This window comes from Aegilops tauschii, chromosome 3, assembly GCF_002575655.3.
Source record: "Aegilops tauschii subsp. strangulata cultivar AL8/78 chromosome 3, Aet v6.0, whole genome shotgun sequence".
In the NCBI taxonomy this organism is placed as follows: domain Eukaryota; kingdom Viridiplantae; phylum Streptophyta; class Magnoliopsida; order Poales; family Poaceae; genus Aegilops; species Aegilops tauschii.
In genome coordinates, this window is record NC_053037.3 from 299,270,551 (window position 1) to 299,292,535 (window position 21,985).

At 42.4% G+C, this 21,985-nt stretch overlaps 1 long non-coding RNA gene across 1 annotated transcript; it reads left to right on the forward strand.

The window, feature by feature from the left end:
• The first annotated feature begins 932 nt into the window (after positions 1-932).
• LOC141042390 (uncharacterized) lies at positions 933-21,601 on the forward strand. The gene is made up of 2 exons (XR_012204941.1): positions 933-1,069; positions 21,160-21,601. It is a non-coding gene; the product is annotated as an uncharacterized lncRNA (long non-coding RNA).
• The last annotated feature ends 384 nt before the right edge of the window (positions 21,602-21,985 follow it).

Here is a 21,985-nt window from a genome sequence, read left to right on the forward strand (position 1 = left end):
ATACACAATCTTTGCGTATTCCAAGAAAAAAATATGTTTAATTATGCTTAAGTGGATTCTAGCCGGCGTTTGACCACCTGTTTTATTGTTTAATTATGTTTAACTTATTTACATGCTTCAAATTTTATGGGTATTTTAGTTTTCTTAATAAGCACGCGGATAATGCATCGATCGTGTTTCACTGGTAGAGCCAAACGAAATGGCGGACGAAATTCTTGTCGGTTTGCGTCGGCGCGTTGGAGTTGTCCCAAGACACGGGATTTAGTTTTTTTCTAAAGAAAACATGCTTCACTTTATTGATCTATATGACGAAATACAAGAATACGAGAAATATCAAAGGGTTGTAACAGCCACAAACGGCGGCCCTCTCCTAAGACTAGCCACACTGGGAGTAACTTCGGTAGTAACATCGAGTCCAACTCAGCAATTTTGCTTATGTGGCAATGAGTTAATGAGGAGAGATGTAGTACTAGTAACTTAGCTAGTTACTGTAACATCACATGTCCCAATGCAATATGAGTCTATAACGTAATAAATGAAGCTTTGCATGTTACCACACTTATGTTACTACCCACTATTGAGATAGTAACATAGAGTAGTAACATGGGCATGTTACTACTCTATGTTACTACCCATTGTGGCTAGTCTAAGTGCAAGGGATGTTTAGCTAAACTATGGGCTCCATATTCGAGAGGCGTCCTTCATGACCGAAAGTAGAAGAAAGAAATTCTCGCATAGTCACGAGGAGGATTTACTATTTTACTGGAACAAAAGTTAATGCTCACCCTCGAAACAAAACGCCCGGCCGGTGGCTCATAGAATCCCGGGTTCAGAGTTTGTCTGTCATCTTTTTTGTCCACTCCCCTTGAAAGTTATTGCACAGACAGTCAAGTGCGGCCCGTGATCGCACTCACGCGGCAGCTATAGCCCGGTGCTTCTACAGTTCTACTCCTGCGAAAGCCGAGCAGAGTATTCGGTGTCCGCTCCCCAAACACCAGAGGTTGAAGCGCGCAGCTGAAGATTGAGGAACTGCGTTTGTTCATAGGGCGGCGGCACACGGCAATCTAAGGTATCCCCGTCCCCCATCTAATGCGATTTGAAGACACGATGAGTTTTGTACACCGCGCTACGGGAGCGATCGATCTCTGCAGTGTCGTCTTTATCGATATCATTGTCCCTTAGTTCTCCATCGCTACTATGTGCATCCGCTTTCTCGTGCTCACCAATCGTTTTGTGTGTTTTTCATACGTTGAAATCCAAATCTTAAAAATATTGTTTTCGCCCAATACACCTCCAAAAGAAGTGTTCAAAACGCATCATGATCCCTTCAATGTTGAGTGTCAGACGTCGAAAAAACTGACCATCATACGAATCCCGCCTTCGAGCCCGAGCGCGCCCCGACGGATTGACGACCTATCATACGAATCGGAAGACCAAGAGGGAATTGGTTTTCCTGCAGGAGGGGTCGTTGCCTTGCTTTTTGTATTGTAGTATAAAAGAGTAGCTGGGTCAACAAATACAAATACGGCGCATGGTTACTTACAAGAACGGGTCAAAGGGGGTCGAACCTTCCCTTTTTCTGAAGGTCCAAGTAAACATATATGCAATGGAGGAAGTGGTGAGTGATGTCACTGTAGTATATCACAACACTGAAAATCAAGACATGGTGTATTCAGAGTTAGACACACAACAATCACCCAAAATCTGAGCAAATGCACACACATCTTTGTCTGTCACGCAGCTTAAGGAGTAGACCCGTACGTGCATGAGGGAATACCGCCTCCTTATAGAGCCATAACTATTATATGTAGTCACCATTGCTGCATTTGTTTTATAAATGCATGACTACCTGGCCAAATGCACACAGTATTTGGAAGGCATTATACTTACATTTTTTGCAAAGATTTGTTTGCGGCTGCCACTACAGTCATGGTTGGCAATGGGCGTACGGCCAGATTCTGGAACTCCTCTTGGCTGAATGGGTTGCGCCCGCGTGATATTGCACCTCACGTCTTTGAGCTATCCAAAAAGAAAAATTGCTCGGTCCAACAAGCTTTAACAAACAACACTTGGATCTCTCACATCGACATCTCCAATGGCCTAACCATCGACCATGTTCAACAGTTTGCCAACCTTTGGGAAAAGGTTGCTCAGGTCACACTTGCTGAGGATATGGAGGATTCCATTATTTGGAAGTTCATCAAGGACGGTTTGTACTCTGCCTCATCAGCTTATAAGGCGCAATTTGAGGGCCTTACTACGTCGGACATGGTTCACTCGGTGTGGAAGGTGTGGGCTCCTCCGCGGTGCAAATTTTTTGCTTGGCTTGCCCTTCAAAACAGGATTCGGACATCAGATCGCCTTATTCGTCGTGGATGGCCCAACTGCGGTCTTTGCCGCCTTTGCAAGCAAAGTCAGGAATCGGCGGCCCACGTACTGTTTCAATGTCGTTTCACCCTTCGCATGTGGAATGATATTCTCCAGTGGCTCGGCTTGAAACACATCAATACCGCTGCTTGGACGACGAGGGTCTATGTGAGGGAATGGTGGACAGAAAACATTCATATCCGCACCGAATCCCCCAAGGCGCTTGCTTCACTGATGACGCTCATCTCCTGGGAGATTTGGTCGGAGCGCAATGCTAGAATTTTCCGCAGCACGGCCGCTCCTTCGGTGGTCCTCTTTAGCAAGATTAAAGAGGAGTTGTCTCTTTGGGCTTGGGCGGGCGCCAAGCACTTGAGTATTATAATGGCGCGAGAGTAGGCCTTTATTTTCTTGCCGCTTTGTGGCATTGTCTAAACCTTCTTCCTTAATCAATGAAATGGCAAATCTTTTGTCTTGTAAAAAAAAACATTTTCTGCGATGGGCGGTGTTAAAAAAAACCATATTCTGGCCTCAATTGCGCCAATGCCGTTCTGGTGAATCAAGTTAATCTCGTCTGTCAGATGCTCACGGTTCCAAATTCTACCAAGCAGCGGCGCCTACAAACAACATGGCCGCATGATTGTTTTATATTCTGTTAGTATGAAAACCACCTAAACAGAAACGCCCATATACTCGTTCTTCCATACCGTGTTGTCAGGCATTCCATGTATCGACAGCGCCCCGCCATACGAAGCACATGGAGCTACCATTGAAACTTGCTTCACAATCAGAGGGACTAATTAGTTGTTCGGCGGATCAATGTACTGGAAACAAAACTAACATTCAGCAAAAAAAAAACTCCCGTTCATAATGAAAGCTGCTGAAACCACTGAATACGTACCTGCCGGCCATTGTTGTGGATCGTTGAAACACTGCCGGGGTGGACCTCCTCGCCGGCAGGGAGAATGGCTCCCGCAAACGCGTCTTCAATCCCAGCATTGCTGACAGTGGAACTCCGGCTTCCGTTGCTCGCGCTACCATCTCCCAAACCCTCCATTTTTCGAGCAGGCGATACTAGGGGATAGTATAGTGTAGGCCAAAGGTGAGGACGATACTTGATATATGCAAAACAAAAGCTGGCCGGTGGCGGTAGTAATTGCACGTTCGTACTGTTGTTTGAGCGGCCGATACAACGGAACGACATTTACTACATACACTCTTTTGGATACATGCCACGGGGCTTTTCGTCTGTAATTCATTTACTAGTCCGAACGGTGCAGCACCGCCTTCATTATCTAGACGAAAGCGGAAGGATTTACATGTCCGGACTAGCACGTCGCAGTCCAGAACCTTGTTTGGCTATACAAAAAAGGCAGCTCTTACATGCCCGTCCAGCACGCGGCAGCTCAGAACTTTTAATAAATTACCACCATCAGCCAATTCAATACGTTGCCCGAAGTAGCTCCTGTGCATCCCTGCCGGTTGAGAAAGGTACAGCAACTTTTTATTCTGACCACGACTGAAAACTCAGACAGTAGGTTGCCATTCCGGGGATACTACTCCAAAAAGGTCCGGCCTAGCATTCCTCATCTGTAATGGCGAAATTCCTAAATTGGTAAAATTGGAACTCTATCCAGTCAAAGCTGCGGATCTCAAAGCAAATGAACGGTTCTGATAACAACCATCCGAGATAGTGTGGATATACATCTGGCCTATTCTGTTTCACGTAACAGAATATTATTCTGTTACCCTACTTGAACTGATGAATTCGAGCGGTTGAACTAATGAATTCGAGCGTTTGAACTGATACTTTCATTTTTGTTGAAAATCGTCTTCTTTAGTTCAAATTTTTTTTTTGCAATTTTTTGGGTCGAAACGGGGTGTGTAATATATTGAAGGAAATATGCCCTAGAGGCAATAATAAAGTATTATTTATTTCCTTGTATCATGATAAATGTTTATTATTCATGCTAGAATTGTATTAACCGGAAACATAATACATGTGTGAATATATAGACTAACAGAGTGTCACTAGTATGCCTCTACTTGACTAGCTCGTTAATCAAAGATGGTTATGTTTCCTAGCCATAGACATAAGTTGTCATTTGATTAACGAGATCACCTCATTAGGAGAATGACGTGATTGACATGACCCATTCCGTTAGCTTAGCACCCGATCGTTTAGTATGTTGCTATTGCTTTCTTCATGACTTATACATGTTCCTATGACTATGAGATTATGCAACTCCCGTTTACCGGAGGAACACTTTGTGTGCTACCAAACGTCACAACGTAAATGGGTGATTATAAAGGTGCTCTACAGGTGTCTCCAAAGGTACTTGTTGGGTTGGCGTATTTCGAGATTAGGATTTGTCACTCCAATTGTCGGAGAAGTATCTCTGGGCCAACTCGGTAATGCACATCACTATAAGCCTTGCAAGCATTGTGACTAATGAGTTAGTTGCGGGATGATGTGTTACAGAACGAGTAAAGAGACTTGCCGGTAACGAGATTGAACTAGGTATCGAGATACCGACGATCAAATCTCGGGCAAGTAACATACCGGTGACAAAGGGAACAACGTATGTTGTTATGCGGTCTGACCGATAAAGATCTTCGTAGAATATGTGGGAGCCAATATGGGCATCCAGGTCCCGCTATTGGTTATTGACCGGAGACGTGTCTCGGTCATGTCTACATAGTTCTCGAACCCGTAGGGTCCGCACGCTTAACGTTACGATGACAGTTTTATTGAGTTTTGATGTACCGAAGGAGTTCGGAGTCCCGGATGAGATCGGGGATATGACGAGGAGTCTCGAAATGGTCGAGACGTAAAGATCGATATATTGAACGACTATATTCGGACTTCGGAAAGGTTCCGAGTAATTCGGGTATTTTTCGGAGTACCGGAGAGTTACGGGAATACGTATTGGGCCTTATTGGGCCATACGGGAAAGAAGGAAAAGGGCCTCAAGGGTGGCCGCACCCCTCCCCTTGGTCTGGTCCGAACTGGACTAGGGAAGGGGGGCGCCCCCTTCCTTCCTTCTCTTTTTCCCTTCCTCTTTTCCTATTCCATATGGGAGGTGGAATCCTACTAGGACTAGGGAGTCCTAGTAGGACTCCACACTTGGTGCGCCCCCTCCTAGGGCCGGTCTCCTCCTCCCTTGCTCCTTTATATACGGGGGCAGGGGGCACCCCATAGACACACCAATTGATCCTTGAGATTTCTTAGCCGTGTGCGGTGCCCCCCTCCACCATATTACACCTCGATAATACCGTTGCGGAGTTTAGGCGAAGCCCTGCGTCGGTGGAACATCATCATCGTCACCACGCCGTCGTGCTGACGAAACTCTCCCTCAACACTCGGCTGGATCGGAGTTCGAGGGACGTCATCGAGCTGAACGTGTGTAGAACTCGGAGGTGCCGTACGTTCGGTACTTGATCGGTCGGATCGTGAAGACGTACGACTACATCAACCGCGTTGTGATAACGCTTCCGCTGTCGGTCTACGAGGGTACGTGGACAACACTCTCCCCTCTCGTTGCTATGCATCACCATGATCTTGCGTGTGCGTAGGAATTTTTTTGAAATTACTACGTTCCCCAACATGTATCATTGGAAAGCTCTTGACATCTACATTACAATCATATAATTTTTTTTTGCAAAAATTTATGGTTTAAGAGCAGTTTTGAAAAAACCATTTTTTTTTCAAAACCGAAAACGTGAATCGTATTTTGGACGTAATTTTCAAACGGTTTGTCAGATTTGAGCAAATAAGATGGCATTGGAAAGCTGATGAAAATCCGCTTCTTCCATATATCTAATGTTTTTTCAAATTCTATACAATTTAAAAGTAATTTGGAAAAGGGTGAAATTCTGGGCGAAACGTATTTTCGTGTTTTTTTGCAAACGGTTTGTCAGATTGACACAAATGATGCGGCGTTGGAAAACTATAGAAAATGCGCAAATTTTTCATATAGAAATATTTTTCTAATTCCTTACGGTCTAAACTCGAATTCAAATACGGTCAAATTTGATTTCGAACGTGTTTTTTTTGAAAAGTTTGTCGAAATGAGACAAATAATATACCGTTGGATAGATATCGAAAATGCGAAACTTAGTCATGTTGAACGTTTCTCTACTTCGCAACCGTTTAAGAGTAATTTTGAATAAGGTGAAACCCATCATGTTGTTTTTTTCTATTTAAAAAACAGAGTACTTGTACTGATCTATCTCTATGTTTGTACTGAGGTATTTTTCACAGAGTAGTTTTGAATACGGTGATACCGGTTGTGCTATTTTTTCTATTTTGGAAATATAGTACTCAAACTGATCTCTGTATGGGTCTGTGCTGAATATGTGCTTTCACAGACTCAGACTTTACTATGATTTTTCAACAGTTTACTGTATTATCGTCCCGAACTTGCATGGTCTATATCATTGAACTGAATATTATTCTTTTCAAAAAGAAAATGTTTTGCATGTTTTCTTTTAACTCTAACATTTTTTTACGTTCTAAACTTCTCTAATTTTACAACTTGTACTTTTTACCATTTGAATTGCATGGGGTTTCTTTTTGCTTGAACTTCTACAATTTGATTCTGACATTTCTTTTATTCCGAACGGACCACCGTTTTTAACTCGTACTGATCAATATTTTTAATTAAACCATTTTTCCTTTCATCTGGCAGAATTTTTTTCCACACATAATACATGTACATGAATCATATTACCTATAGCACCAACCTCAGCACAAAAATCATCGCCCTATTCTTGTACAGAACTTTTCAAGCACCCACATGAACACAATAATAATTATCAGAAAAATAAAGTGCTTCTGCACATGGGTACAAAAAAACTTCCAGCACACTTGGTCCTGCTCCTTGTCTTCAGTATCAGTTCAACAGGTAGCGTGTTTTAGTGCTTCCACAGGAGGATTGCATTAACCAAGAAGTCACTTTTTTCACAAAACTAAACTCCTGAACTTGCTACACAGCAGTCTTTGAACCTCCTACAGGAACAGAATATATATCATACAACATATATATTTTGCAAACTTGGAGCTTGTACTCAATAAGAATCTCTTGTTTCTTGGGCACATATCAACAGAAAACACTCAATAGAATTGCTTGCTGTACTATATTTTATAGAACAAATTGTACTGAACTTAACTAAAATTAGAAATTGTACTGAACTAAAATAAGAAACTTAAACTGAGTGTGTCACTAAAATTAGAAGTAGAACATGTAGGTCTGAGAAGGCATGGATGTGAACTTTATTTGTGCAATGAAACCAACACTCAGAGTCTCACTTCTTTATTTTCTCACATTTGGAAATTGATTTGCAAATGACAGCATGTGGAATCAGCTCATGAACATATCATCCTTGCTGCTGGTTTATCAATAACACTTTTTTCTGGATGAAGCCATGCAATCCCATCATCAATTGTAAAAAGAAAACTCCTTTCTTTTTCATTTTCCCATGCAATAACACAAGAAAAAAAATCAACAAACCACAATGGTAAGACCAAAGCTACATGACAATACCTTTTCTTGAGCTAGCTACTACATGTACTGACTCCTCCACCACTGTAGCGTCCCTGTATCCTCCTTGCGCGGGCAACCACTAGGGATCAAGCGCTGCTGCCGCTCGACACATTGAAGCACCTGTAGGAATCAAAGTGAACGGAAGGGATTCGAACACATCAATGGACACATGTACTACACAGCAACGTGCATCTGTACTATCCGTGACAACAAACTAACAAAAATACAATTTATGAAGGAAAACAGTTCTTTGAAATTAGGTTGAGCTTAAATTGTTTAGATTTTTGAACTCCTGCAGCAGTTATACTTGGACTTGAACGACACATTTTTTAAAGCATCTGATGTTCAAAATATGCTATATGAAAAGAGGAAGGGGTAACACACTAAGAGACATAGGCAAAAGAGAGAAAATCATGACCTATTAGCTAGGATATTTATGATACTAGGCAGTGACATACATGTCAAACCATTCCCACCAAGAAGTAGTAGCAGGGTTCTTCTATCAGTGAGGAGATGCAAAAGAAATGCAACTATACATTGAAAATTCCAATAAAAGCACTGAAAAAATCCTACTATTGGCCGTTTGCAATGCAACTTAGAGGATTGAAATACACAAGCATCATGAGAGAACTAAATCAAATAAAGTACCTTTCTTCCTGCACCTATCTACTTTGCATTATATGTTGCACGAACCCCACATTGAACAGCTCGTTACCACTGCTAGTTTGAACTGAAGTAAATTTAGTACTCCCTCCTTCCCAAATTGTTAGGAGTATTAGCTTTTGCATGCAATCCCAATATGTAAGGCACATGCAAACAACTCCCTCTCTCGAGCAGTTAAAATATCCTGACGATCGCTAAATTCCTGGAAATTAGGGAGTACTAGTAGGTAACAAAGGGATCGTGCAGTTAAAGGACGTGGTCAAAGAGATTGTGCATGCCTCCCTTTCCTTTTTTTGAGGTCGTGCATGCCTCCGTCTCTCGTATCTGTACGATAGCTCGAGTAACAAACGATGTGCGCTAATTTTCATGCTGAAATCTAAAGCGCCTAACAATATGGGAAGGAGGGAGTAACATTTTGAACTGAAGTAAATTTATTAATTGAACTTAACTAAAAAATTAATTTAGTAATTGAACTGCTAGTTTTTTTTTCTGTGTGCACTGCAGAACTACTGCAGGTCATACATCAAATATACTAGAGAAAACTGGACATGTGTGGCGCCGCCGGTGCAGCACGGCGTCCTCGCCGGAGAAGCATCACGAATTGCTAGAGAAAACTGTATGTGATTTTTTTTATGAACTGAAAAAGAGCTCTTGTTTGTTAGAGAATTGAAGAAATAAATATTGGGGCCCGCTGTAATGCATATATCCACAAATTCAGACACCAAAACTAAAGAAAATAATAGAAAAGAAATTAGAGAATGTTAAATTTGACACGTCTCAGTTTTTAGCATCACTTCTAAACTTATTTTTCACTCCTATCTAATCTTCAACAAATTCTCTAGTGGACCTATCATTATTGTAAAAAATAATCAACATGAATGATCTCCACCCGTCACCAATTTACTCAAACCATCCACACTCATATGAGCTTTCCATTCAAGATTTCCCGTCCTATCTTCTTCTAAACAAAATGAGAACTCCAACCACTTTTTTTCGGAAGCTATACTGAAATGCTAGCACATATACTACTTTACAGCAAGTAGCTTTCGAACAAAACATAATTGAAAGTTGCAAGAATTTGAATAGGAGGAAGTCCAACTCAGCTGCAAGCATAAGGTCAACCAGAGCATCAGAATAAGTACACTCAGCTTCAAACAAATTTGAGAGATTGAGGGACTACAGGGGTTGTTATCTCCAAAGAACATTTGGTGAATAGAGAAATGGATTTATGAGATTGACATTGTCCTGTTTAGACTATCTACCCAAACAGGGCTAGGAGTTTGACTATGCCGGACATTTGTCTGTGCTAGATAGTGTGTAGACATGCTGCCAAGGTCTCACACATGGTTTGCTAGAACAAGTTGAACTAAATATCTTTTTCATTTTGAACTTTGAAAGAAGCTACAACTTCGGCAAATGTATACAGAATTTTAAATTTCCGAGCACATACCTTCTGGTCTTGTTTGTTGTCGGGCACGCCGCTCCTACTCCTGTGGACTGACTGCGCCTGCGAAGTCGAGCTGAAGGAGCAGGGATCACGAGCGGCGACTGGGTGCGCCGGGATTTTGCCATCGAGGTCGAACTGTTGCACAAAAGAAAATCGGTAACTCATGGAAAAAAACCTTCAGGAGGAAAAAACAAGTGCAGAAAGGCTGTTAAATATTAAAAGGGTAATTAGAAGGAAATTTAAGCTTCCCATAGTAATATCCACCTTCAAGAGAAAAAAACAATTGCAAAAAGACTGTTAAAGATTAAGTTAAGTAAGATACTGTCTGGCATAGGACTGATGGGCGACCAGGGGGAGGCTTGCCTTCTAGCGTAGGGTTGGACTGACACACTCAGCATCAGGGAATTTCCAACTCGCACAAGATCGAACTGCACAATTCGTGACGCGAAGGTAGGCTGCCTAACTCGTCGTCGTAGAACTGACCCACGCGCCCCTCTCAAACCGATGCAGGTTGTCATTCGGTGGAGGGAGCCAATTCTGTTCTACTAACCAGAATCACACTAATAACAAAACTAGCACCATATGTAGAACTCTGTGTGCTATAGTAAATTCTCCAGGTAACCCATCACGCAATACAATACAGAAGGGAAAATGCTCACATGAACATATATTAGCACTGCATAGTGTGTACCTTTATAATATTCTGACCAGAGGAACTATAAGAATGATATATAGCAAAAAACAAGAGTGCAGTTAGGCACTATTTTCTTTGACCCCAGCATACAGATGGCTAAAGTATAGTAAGGAAAAACAAGGGTTTATTGAAGTCCCTTCTTTGTCGACCTATTTTGAACTAAGTAGCAAACATGAACTTTTTCAGATGTATCTCATCGACGATAGGGAGATATGGTGGTGTGTACATCACATCGCAAACATGGGTGAGGAGGCTAATGTTACAAGTTCATGTAAAAAAGAACAACCAAGTTCATGTAGAGTAACATTAGAGGTTCATAAAGAAACCTAAAAAGATTTCTGTACTTTAAATACTTCATTTTACTTTCCCAAATAGTTCATTTGTTTTGAAATATGAACTTCTATATTTATTACCTTAAGACTTATTATGTTTTCCCTGCGAATTCCATGGGTTTTGTGTTTCATTATTTTCGTTTAGTGTGTTTCTGTTTTCTATGAACTTATAGGGTTATACATTTTGAACTTTACATACTTTTTGTTTATATATTTTGGGGATGACACATTTTTGCACTACAAGAACAACACAAACACAATGATATTCCTAAGCAAGTACTGTACATATGAACTTTTGGGAGCACAATTTATTTTTTCACTACATTTTTCACACAACTTGTTGCAACAAAGCCGAAGTTATTCTATCTAGGCATCATATGTTGAATGAAAAGAGTCAAACCAGGAAACCAGATTTGAAGGATGCAAATGAGAATGGTGCTCATGAGTCAAACCAGCAAACCACGAAATAGCCAAAACTTTTAGGCCTAGAGAAGGAGATGGGATGACTTGTTTCACGGTGTAATTTCAGCATGAACAAGAATGTGCCTGAATACCAAACAGCAAGTACACACATACATACAGATACATATACAGAAATCAAAGCATCGAGATTGTATAGCACCTCAGTAGGTATACATGAACTTTTTAGAGTATCTTTAAAAAAATATACTACATGGGCAATTTTTTTGTGGTGTAGTTTTTGAACTCCTATGGTAGTAATATATGAACTCCCGGAGGATCGGATTAGCAGCTAAAGTACATGTCACGCATGAAAAATGCTCCAAACATTGTAATTTGTAGCAATTTTATAGCACAAGGTAGCTACAAATAAACAATGAAGAGAGCAAAGCTAGTAGTCCAGTGCACCGAGACATTGTAGCAAATACATGGCGTGCCCCCAAAAAATGTCAATTTTTTAAGATTAATGAACTGCTGCTGTTTCTTTCATCGAACTAGCACTGAAGAATTTCCTGTCTTACCGAGTGTAAAGGGAAACAAATCACATCGAACTGAAGACACTGCATTGAAGAACCTGCCACTGCCCAGCATCAAATTTTGATCATGTCATGATCAAAATGGGTTTGATCCCATTGTTCAGACCGAAATACTACAGTGGTTCATTATCTAAAAGTTGGCAACTATGCATCAGAAGATACAATAAAAGTCTTTAACATTTTTGCCAATGCTTGAATTATTCAAGTACCTTCTGACTTTCTGAGCGACCAACGATGAGAGAAGTTGTGAAAATGCTTATTGACATTGATTCTACTTCCGTATTTGAAGGGCAAAGAACAAGAATAATAAGTGAAATCAGGTTTTTCTTTAGAATGTAACATGTGAGGAGCCTGGCAGAGCATGGGATGAGGAGCAATACCATCTGAGACCACGGCAGACGCAGCTCACTCCGACCCATCTCCTGGTGATGGGGCGGGCAGTGGCCCTGTGTGCGCCCGCCCGGGCTGGAGCGTCACGTCGTCAGAGTGAATTTGGGGCGGCGATTTGTGGTCGCCGGCAGCTAAGGTATCGGTGCTTGTCATTGTCTCCATGGCAAGAGGAGTTGTGCGCAATGGCTTCAGCTCAATCGGAACTGCTGCATCACAAAACAAAAATCAGATGAATCAACTTCAAAAAAAAGTGTGGCGATGTGCAGAATCTCCTACCTGAGGAGGTGCGTGAAGGAAAATGGGAGGAGCTCAGACGGACAAGGGAGGAGGAGATCCCTACCTGGACTGGTGTGAGCGCGGAACCTGGACGGGGCAGGAGGGAGATGGCCCGGCACTCCGCATGGAGTAGGCAAGAGGAGGCGCCAACCGGGGGCATGCTTGGCACGGCGCGCGGCGCCCGGAGGTGGCTAGATCAGCGTGGCAGACCGGCGGTGCGGCGGTTTGGACGACGGAATCCAGGCTCATCGACCAGCGTGCTTCAGTGACGGGGAAGAAGACCGGCAGCCGGAGACACGCGAGGTTGAGGGACCGCGCGGCTGCAGTAGAAGCATGGGAAGGTGGGGCGGTGGCGCCGCGGAATCCGACGGGAGCTCGCCGGCGGCGCCGTGGAAGCCGAGGGCAGCACGCGGGCGGCGCCGTGGAAGCCGAGGGAAGCACACCGGCGGCGCCGTGGAAACTAGGGTGGGCGGCGGCGCGCTAGGAACAGTTGAAGAGGGGCCGGCGGTGCGATAGGAACCGGGGAGGACCTGGGAATATTATTCTTAAGAGAATAGCTTAGTCATTATTCAAGTACTAATATGAGAATATTATTCTTAACTGGGATACCTAGGTGCCCGGACACCTTGATTGTTTTAGGTATGTACCGCACATAATGAATGTTTGATTTGTTTCCTAATTATTCTTCATGCAAAACTTTCCATGTTTACATTTTATTTTCGTTTTTAACTATTAAGAATGCAAGACTTGCCATACAATAAATCATAGTAATATTTTATTTTCTTCTGAACTACTATGGGTATCTAATACGCGTATTTTTGTTTCCTAACTATCTAATACGGGTATCTAATACTTACTAATAAAATTATCTGCATACACGGGTATATATAACCAGTAAATTATTCTCTAAACTATTACGTTCTATTTTATTAACTATTTAATATGAGTATCTAATACCTATTAATGAAATTATGTACATATCGGGTACGTATATACCCAATAATTTATGTAAATATATGGGTATTTAATACCTACTAACGATACCACAAAAAAACCTATTAACGATATTATGTACAAATACGGGTATCTAATACCTACTCATGTAATTATGTACACATGCGGGTACGTATATTCCAAATAATTTGTTTTTAGAACTATTTACGTTTTATTTTATTTTTTAACTATCTAATACGGGTATGCAATACCTATAACCAAAATTATATGCATTCTCATATTAGTACCTTGCCTTTTTATCACGCGACATGCATGCATGGGACGGTCCACGAATTAAAGCCTGCCAAATTAACTAGCAATTGATGCATTTTTATTGGTTTTCAAATCAATCGCTAAACACGATTCAACGATGGAGAGGCAAGGTGCCCAGGCACCTAGGTGTCCCAAACTGGCATCCTATATATATAATATATAATATATATATATATATATATATATATATAACACTATATATATATATATATATATATATATATATATATATATATATATATATATATATATATATGATACTAATGTATGATGCTACCTTTAATTATAGTGCACAGTATAATAGAGTAGTATCATAGATGATCATATATATTTCCATGCATGACACAAATTAGCACCGCATTTAACATGATACAGTATCTACCTATATGTTACTCTAACCCTCTCTATCTTATTTAATTTTTGCCACATCAGCATACTTGCTATTTCCAAGTGCATGATATCGGCTATGATACCACCACTATGACCAGCCTTATAGTGGGGAGTATCATATAACTATATAGTATCATGCATATGATACTAGTGTATGATACTACGTACGTACCTTCATAGTGCATAGTATCATAGATGACCGTAAGTAGTATAGCATATTTATTATGTTACGGTATCTATCTATGTTACTTCTTTGTCACATTATCATATTTGCTATTCCCGAGTGCATGATACCGGCTATGATACCCCCACTATGGCCACCCTAAGGCTGGCGTAATGGGAGTATCATAAGCGGTATCATGCATGCCAACTACTAGACTTCTTGGATGATGTAGTGGCACACAGTTAAATGAGGAAAGAGAAGGTGTGGTATCATATCATGATACCCGTATCATACTAAATGGTGTACTATTTTGTGCCATGCATGGCAATTAATAAGGCAACCTAAGATACTAACTTATGATATTATGCGCGCATTACGGAGGTAATATCATATACTATAGTATCATATGCATGATACTAGTATATGATAAGGCTCGTTGTAAGGCCCCTCCCAATGCTCCACCTTGTACAGGTGCTAGGGCTGCCACGTAGGCAAAAATCTGATGTCGCAAGGTAATTAAGAGGAGAGAGATGGGTGTGGTGACCCAGGAAGAAACAATGCCAAGCGCGAGAACCTAGGCAAAACACTTAAATGGAAGAATCCCACCAATGCATGGAGAACTTTAGTAGCAAAATCATTAAATGAAGGATACTTAGCACCAACAAGTTAAGCACCTATGCATTGGGGTCTTTAGTTGCTAAAGTATTTAATATGCTTAGCACCTCATGTAAGCATCAATGCATTGGAAACATCCTAATGCGGAGTATCATATACTAGTATCATGCGTATGATACTATACCTCTGTAATGCGCGCATAGTATCATAAGTTAGTATCATGTAGTATTTTATTTATTGCCATGCATGACACATAATAGCATAGCATTTATTATGATACAGTATCATGATATGATACTTAACCCTCTCTCTATGAAAGCTCATCAAAATTGCCTAGTTGGCATGCATGATACTAGCCATGATACTCCCATTATGATCAGCCTGGCAATATAAATCATTTGTGCGTCGCTTTGCGAGTTTTCATCTGTTTATTCGAGAAGCAGGGAGAAGTTTCAAACATTTCGGTCGCGAGGTGCGGCCACTGGCGTAGGCCTAGTTGGTATTTTAATCATAGGAAATTTAGATGGAGTCCGGACATCATCAAAATCGATGTGTGCCCGTGGCGTGCTCTCACGACCCAGTGGAAAAAAATTTGGTAAAGTTTGGTAGAAGTTTTGATGATCGCTCCTTCCAAATCGAAGCATCTTACATGAAGGATCATGGTTTCCAAAAGGAGACGTGTGAATTCAAACTCCAGTGGCCGGTGACTTCATCGTTTGGCCTCATAAAAATTTCCACGGTACGCAATCACCATCATACCACGGGTTTGATTTTCTGGCGCATTTCAGGTATCGTTAGCTATACTTAAGACATTTTTTGAGTTTAACGTGCATTTTGTGCATAAAATTAGAATTACAACCGGAACAGTATGTGCTGTCGAAAGGGATGAGGATCGCCGTTCGATCTGGGAACATCCAACAGTGCAGACGTACGATCCGTGGGGTTTGGGTTCTGGCCAATCAGAAAGCACGACTCAAATCACGAGCGGGGTTTGGTCGGCACACGGCTTCCATCAACGAACCGTGTGCTATTTGCAAACCAGATTGCATATTTTTGTTCACACATACTATAGTGAGATCAATTGAGAGTGCTACCTCTATGATATAATAATAATAATAATAACAAAAAACAATTCATATTCATTGCCTGAGCTGACAGCATATCAAGGTCAACATATTAATAGTTCTTACATCAACAGAAAACCCTTAACTCACAAATGCAATACACGCGACAGTTCTAAATTGAATGAATTAAGTTGCAGGGTAGGCATAAAGACTAGTCTTACGGCTTAATTCACATGTACATGGGGGAACTAGGATAATTAAGTTGACCTCGAATGAACTTGGGTTTTCTGATGATTTTTACGCTGCTCTGTTGCACGGGTGCGTGATCCCTTGGCTGGCAACTCAGCAAATTCATCGTACTCGTCCTCATAGGCAACATCCTCGACACCCAGTACCCTCCTCTTCCCATGCATCACTACATGGCAGTTCTTATGCAAGGGGTCTTCCGCAAAGAAAATCTAGGTAGCATCGCTGACAAGAATGAACGGGTCCGCGTGATATGCCATCGTTGTCCTGTTAACACAGGTCTTCCTGTAATCATCAACCCTTACATGACCAAGAGGGATCCATGCGCACCTGAATAATGACACCTTAACTTTCACATACTCAAGCTCCCAAAATTCTTTGATGGTTCCATAGTATACCCTTTTATCATCTTCATCTACAGTCATGCATTCTATTCGAACAGCGTTGTTCTGATATGAGGTTTTCTCATCATGTTCCTCGGTGTAGAACGTGTATCCATTTATGTCATATGCTTGGTACGTCAACACTGTAGGTGATGGATTTTGTTCCAACCACGTAGCAATTTCATCGATGGATCCTTGTGCCAAACGATTCTTCAGCCATTTGGCGTAGTTCTTAGTGTGCTCCTTCATCTCCACATCTGATGAAGGCACCATTGGTAAGAAGCTTTGGCGTATCTCCGCCAAGTGTTCTTCGGCATAAGCGCTGAGAACTGGGCTATTAAGCAGTACCGTCAAATGGGCTTTCTCTGCCAATTCTCCAGGTGCAGCCATTTGCATGCCAGCAAGGACCGGCTTACATTTTAGCCTCCCCTCGTGGCAAGAGAGGGGAAAACCTATAGGTGTTTGTTTCATGTATTTGGTGCAAAACTCAACCACCACCTCCGCGATATAACCTTGTAGGATGCTTGCCTCTGGATGGTTTCGGTCCCGACAAAAGCGCTTCAGTATTCCCATGAACCGCTCGAAGGGATACATGTTGCGAAGAAACACAGGACCACAATACTTTATCTCGTCAACAAGGTGCACGGTGAGATGGACCATGACATCAAAGAATGACGGTGGGAAAAACATCTCTAGGTTGGACAATATTCTTCCAATATCATCTTGCATATGATCCAACTCTTCAGGATCTACAACTTTCCGCCATAGTTGGTTGAATAAATCACAGAGCTCAATGAGTGTGTTTCTTATATCTTTGTCCATCAGATTCCTAATGGCCACTAGGAGGATCTGTGTCAACATTACGTGGCAATCATGTGTCCCAATTTCATTTTACCTAAGCTCACATCCACGAGACTTCTGATGTTTGCGAAGTAGGAAGAGGGTGTCTTAACTGACAACAAATAGGTGAAGAACTGTGTTGCTTCTTTTGTACTGAAAATGTAACTCTGGCGAGCTTTGATGAATTTGGCATCATCTTCTTCTTCACTCTTGCATTTTGATTGATCAGCAATCATATCGAGCCGTGATCATCTTCTGCTTCACTCTTGTGTTTTGATTGATCAGCAATCATATCGAGCCATGAACTGTCACCATCCTTTCTTTTACCTTTAATCTTGAGTAGAGTACCAAGGATGCTTTCACATACATTCTTCTCTACGTGCATGACATCGACGCAGTGACGTACACGTAGAATCTCCCAGTAAGGTAATTTCCAGAACATTGATTTCTTCTTAAACACCTGGCCCTTGGGTGTTTGTTTCACCGTCAAATGGTGGTTCTTGCCAAGCACAACATTAATTTGTTTAGCCATGTTGTGGACCACCTCCCCGTCATAGGGTCTTGGGCCCACACCTACCTCTGTCGTACCATCAAATTCATCTTTCATCTTCCAGTATGGGTGATTTTTTCGTAAGAACCTACGATGACGCAAATACACAGTTTTGTGCGACTTGGGAAGTCTTCTGCTAGCTGTCCTATCCATGCATGTGACACTCCCTACATCTCCCTTTGTTTTCTGCCCCGATGTGTTGCCTAATGCCGGCATATCTTAAATGGTGTGCACCAGCATCGCATGTCGATCGAAAATCTCCTTTCTGTAAGCATCATAACATTTTACAGTAGGCGCATCTATCCACACTGTCAGCAGTTCTTCTACTAGTAGCTAAAAGCAAATGTCGATGTCATTTCCAGGTTGCTTCGGGCCTTGGATAACCATTGACGTCATAATGTATTTTTTCTTCATACACAACCAAGGAGCTAGGTTATATATGGACAGAAGCACCGGCCATGTGCTGTGATTGGTGCTCATATCGCCAAAAGGATTCATCCCGTTAGTACACTCCCCGAGACTTATACTTCTAGGCCTTGGCAAAGTCTTCAAACTTGTTGTCGATTAATTCCCACTGAGCCCCATATTTTGGGTGCCTCATAAACCTGTCCGCAATTCGCTCATCATGATGCCACCGCAACCTCTTTGCCTCTCTAGGGTTTGCAAACAAACGCGTCAACCTTGGAATTAAAGGCAAGTACCAGACAACCTTGAATGGGATTCCTGTCTTGATCTTGTCCTCCAATTTGTACTTGTCCTTTGCTCTCCTGCGCTTGTATCATGCATGCTTGCATGTGGGACATGCACGCAAATCTTTGTACTCACCATGGTATAATATACAATCATTCAGACAAGCGTGTATCCTTTGTACTTCAAGTCCCAATGTGCAAACAATTTTCTTCGCTTCATTCATGCTTCTGGGGAGCACATTATCTTCTGGAAGAATTTCTTTGAAAAGACCTAGCATCTCTGAAGCCCTTGTTTGATAGACCGTTTGCTATTTTAAATCTGAGAAGCGCTAGGGTGGCACTCAACCTGGAATATTTCTTTTTGCAACCTGTATACAATTCTTTCTTGGAGTCTGCATCAATGGTTGGCAGATCCTTGTACCCAATCATATCCTTTTTTGGGCCCTCGAAATCTGCAATCATAGCAGCAAAATCTGGCATATCAAGATCGTCGTCATCTCCGTTGACGTCTTGGTTTTCCAGTGGGCGTTTCGGCTTTCCGGTGTTCCATTGGTAGCTTGACACCTCTGCCCCGATGTTAGATTCAACATCCATGTGACACTGATTAGCATTTGGCATCTCGCAGCCCTGGGTATCTCCATCCATGACCTCCTCTTCACCGTGTCTGGTCCAACGTGTATATCCATCCATGAATCCCCAAGAGGATAAGTGCCACTGGACATCTCCAACTACATGTGACTCTGTATTGGCACAATCAGCACATGGACACATGATGTAATCTGCATCACCAATTCTCCTCTTTGTACTTTCAGCCAAATTCATGAACTTTGTCACACCACTGATAAATTCTGCAGTTTTCCGATTATTCATCCATCGAGATCGTTCCATATGCACCACACGAATGGTAATTAAAAACAAAACAACAACATTAATACACGGATTAACTGTTGCCCAAAGATGCGTGCATAAATCACAAGGTTTTATTTTCATAATTACCGAGGGCGCTCCATATTGTTATCCAGATGTGCAATGACAAAAATTAATGGCCAGTCAATTTACACGCGGAGTACTAGTACAACACTACTCTTAGGAATTGAATACCTTAATTAAGCCACTCACGAAAAGAATACCTTAATTAATTAGCCGCGCGGCGACCTCCACCCAGCAAACAGAGAAGCGCGATGCGGTGGCACGCCGAGACAACAAGGTCGAGGAGCAAAGCGTAGTGCGGCTGCCGCCTGAAGTTCGACCTCCACTATCCTACCATCGACCGCGATGGATGTGCCCGAATCTCGCCGCCGCTGACCTCGATGGTTGAGCTCCTCCTATCTCCCGCCGCAGACTGAGGATTGACCTCCTATGACGCCGCCACCGCCCACCGACCGAGGATTGACCTCTTCTTCGGTATCCGCTGCCTAGGCCGCCGCCGCCATCTCTATATGCAGAGCGGTTGTTTTTTTACGGATATCCGCAGAGCGACTGTTTACATGGTATCACTGTAACTCAATTATATGTACATGGTAGTACATCGCATACGGTTATGTAACGGCAATCGTGTCTCACCTACGTTGTCTTCTCACATGGTTTGGTGCGGAAATCATGTGTGACGTTGTAATTCCTAACACAAACGACATGTATAAACAGTGTGCCGTATACAACATATAGTGCCATAAGTAGTTCCCGACCGTTAGCTTATCCCCACAGTTTCCCCATTTCCCCCAAGTCCCTAGATAACCTCCAATTTCCTCGTGTGGTGCTGACATTGGGGTTATCTAGGGATGCGGACGAGTGGTGCTGATGGTTTCGGTGCAGCTGCTCCTGCTCGTATCGCCGCCACAACGGTGGTCGCCGCCGAGCACTTGCCTAAGGTCATCAGAAGGCAGGTGTACTACGGATCCAAATCGTCCTGTCAGGTTCCAATCTATCCTGATCTTTTTTAGCATGTCCAAAGTAGCTCCTTGCTGAATCCGTCCTGAATGACCCTCCCAAAGGAAAGCGATCTGCCGCCGGATTCGGAGCATGACTCCAGACTCCCGCAACACGAGTTCGACTCCTAGTTTTGCGCCACCGAGAAGTACCAAAAGCTGAGTTGTGTGCACGGGCACACTCCCGCTCGACGTGTATGCACGGAGGGATTTGACATTGGCAGGCGGTTTCTCAGTTGCCCCTTCAAGGTTAGTGCTAAGTTCGTCATTTTACTTGAGTTAATGCCACCACTCATCCTGAATACTATTTAAAATTGGCAGGGATATGAGGCTTGTGCCTTTGTTAACTGGCTGGATGAAGAATGGCATGGCAGGGCTCGAAGTGTTATCACCAAGCTCGCAGAAGATAACGTAAAGCTGAAGAAGAAACTGGCTGATCTGGAATGTATAATCAGTACGATGAAGCAAGAAAGAATCAATCACAGCCAACAGATGAAAGCAAGAGACAAGAAGGAACTAGCATGTGTAGTTGTGGTTGTCGCATTAGCCATGTTCTATGCACTGTTTGCAATGATGATTAGGGGTTTTGTTTGACAGTATTGCTAAAGCACATCTAGATGTGCTCTAAGTAATGCACATCTAGGTCCTATGTCATTGATGTTACGCAAAGATTCATGCAGATATTTTCCTTTGTCTTTGTAGTTTGATTATTACTGGATTTATCAATAAGAAGAGCTCAATGTATTGCTTGCCAACTGTCCTACTCCGTTCGTACCGGTACTGGTGCATAATCCCAAACCTCGTTCCTTGTGTTTTGTCCTGAAAAAAGAAACCAGCCAAATAGCCAATAGGAGTCCTACGCAACCCCGAGAATTTGGAGCAATTGGGTACAAATAATTGCGGTTGATTATATCAGCGGTTAGATAATACGTCAACCCCCCTTCAATTGGCATTTCCTCTTCTCTGCATACCCCGCTTAAGTGTCCACCATCTTCATCGTCCGACAACGAGGACGATAGTTCGGCCGGCAGTCTGGCGCCCGATGATAGGTCAACATCTGAACCATCCCGCTCGTCTTCCATGAGTCAGGCGTCGAGCCCAGACCTCCATTATATCCATATCATGGAAGGGTGCCGCCTCCGGAGTC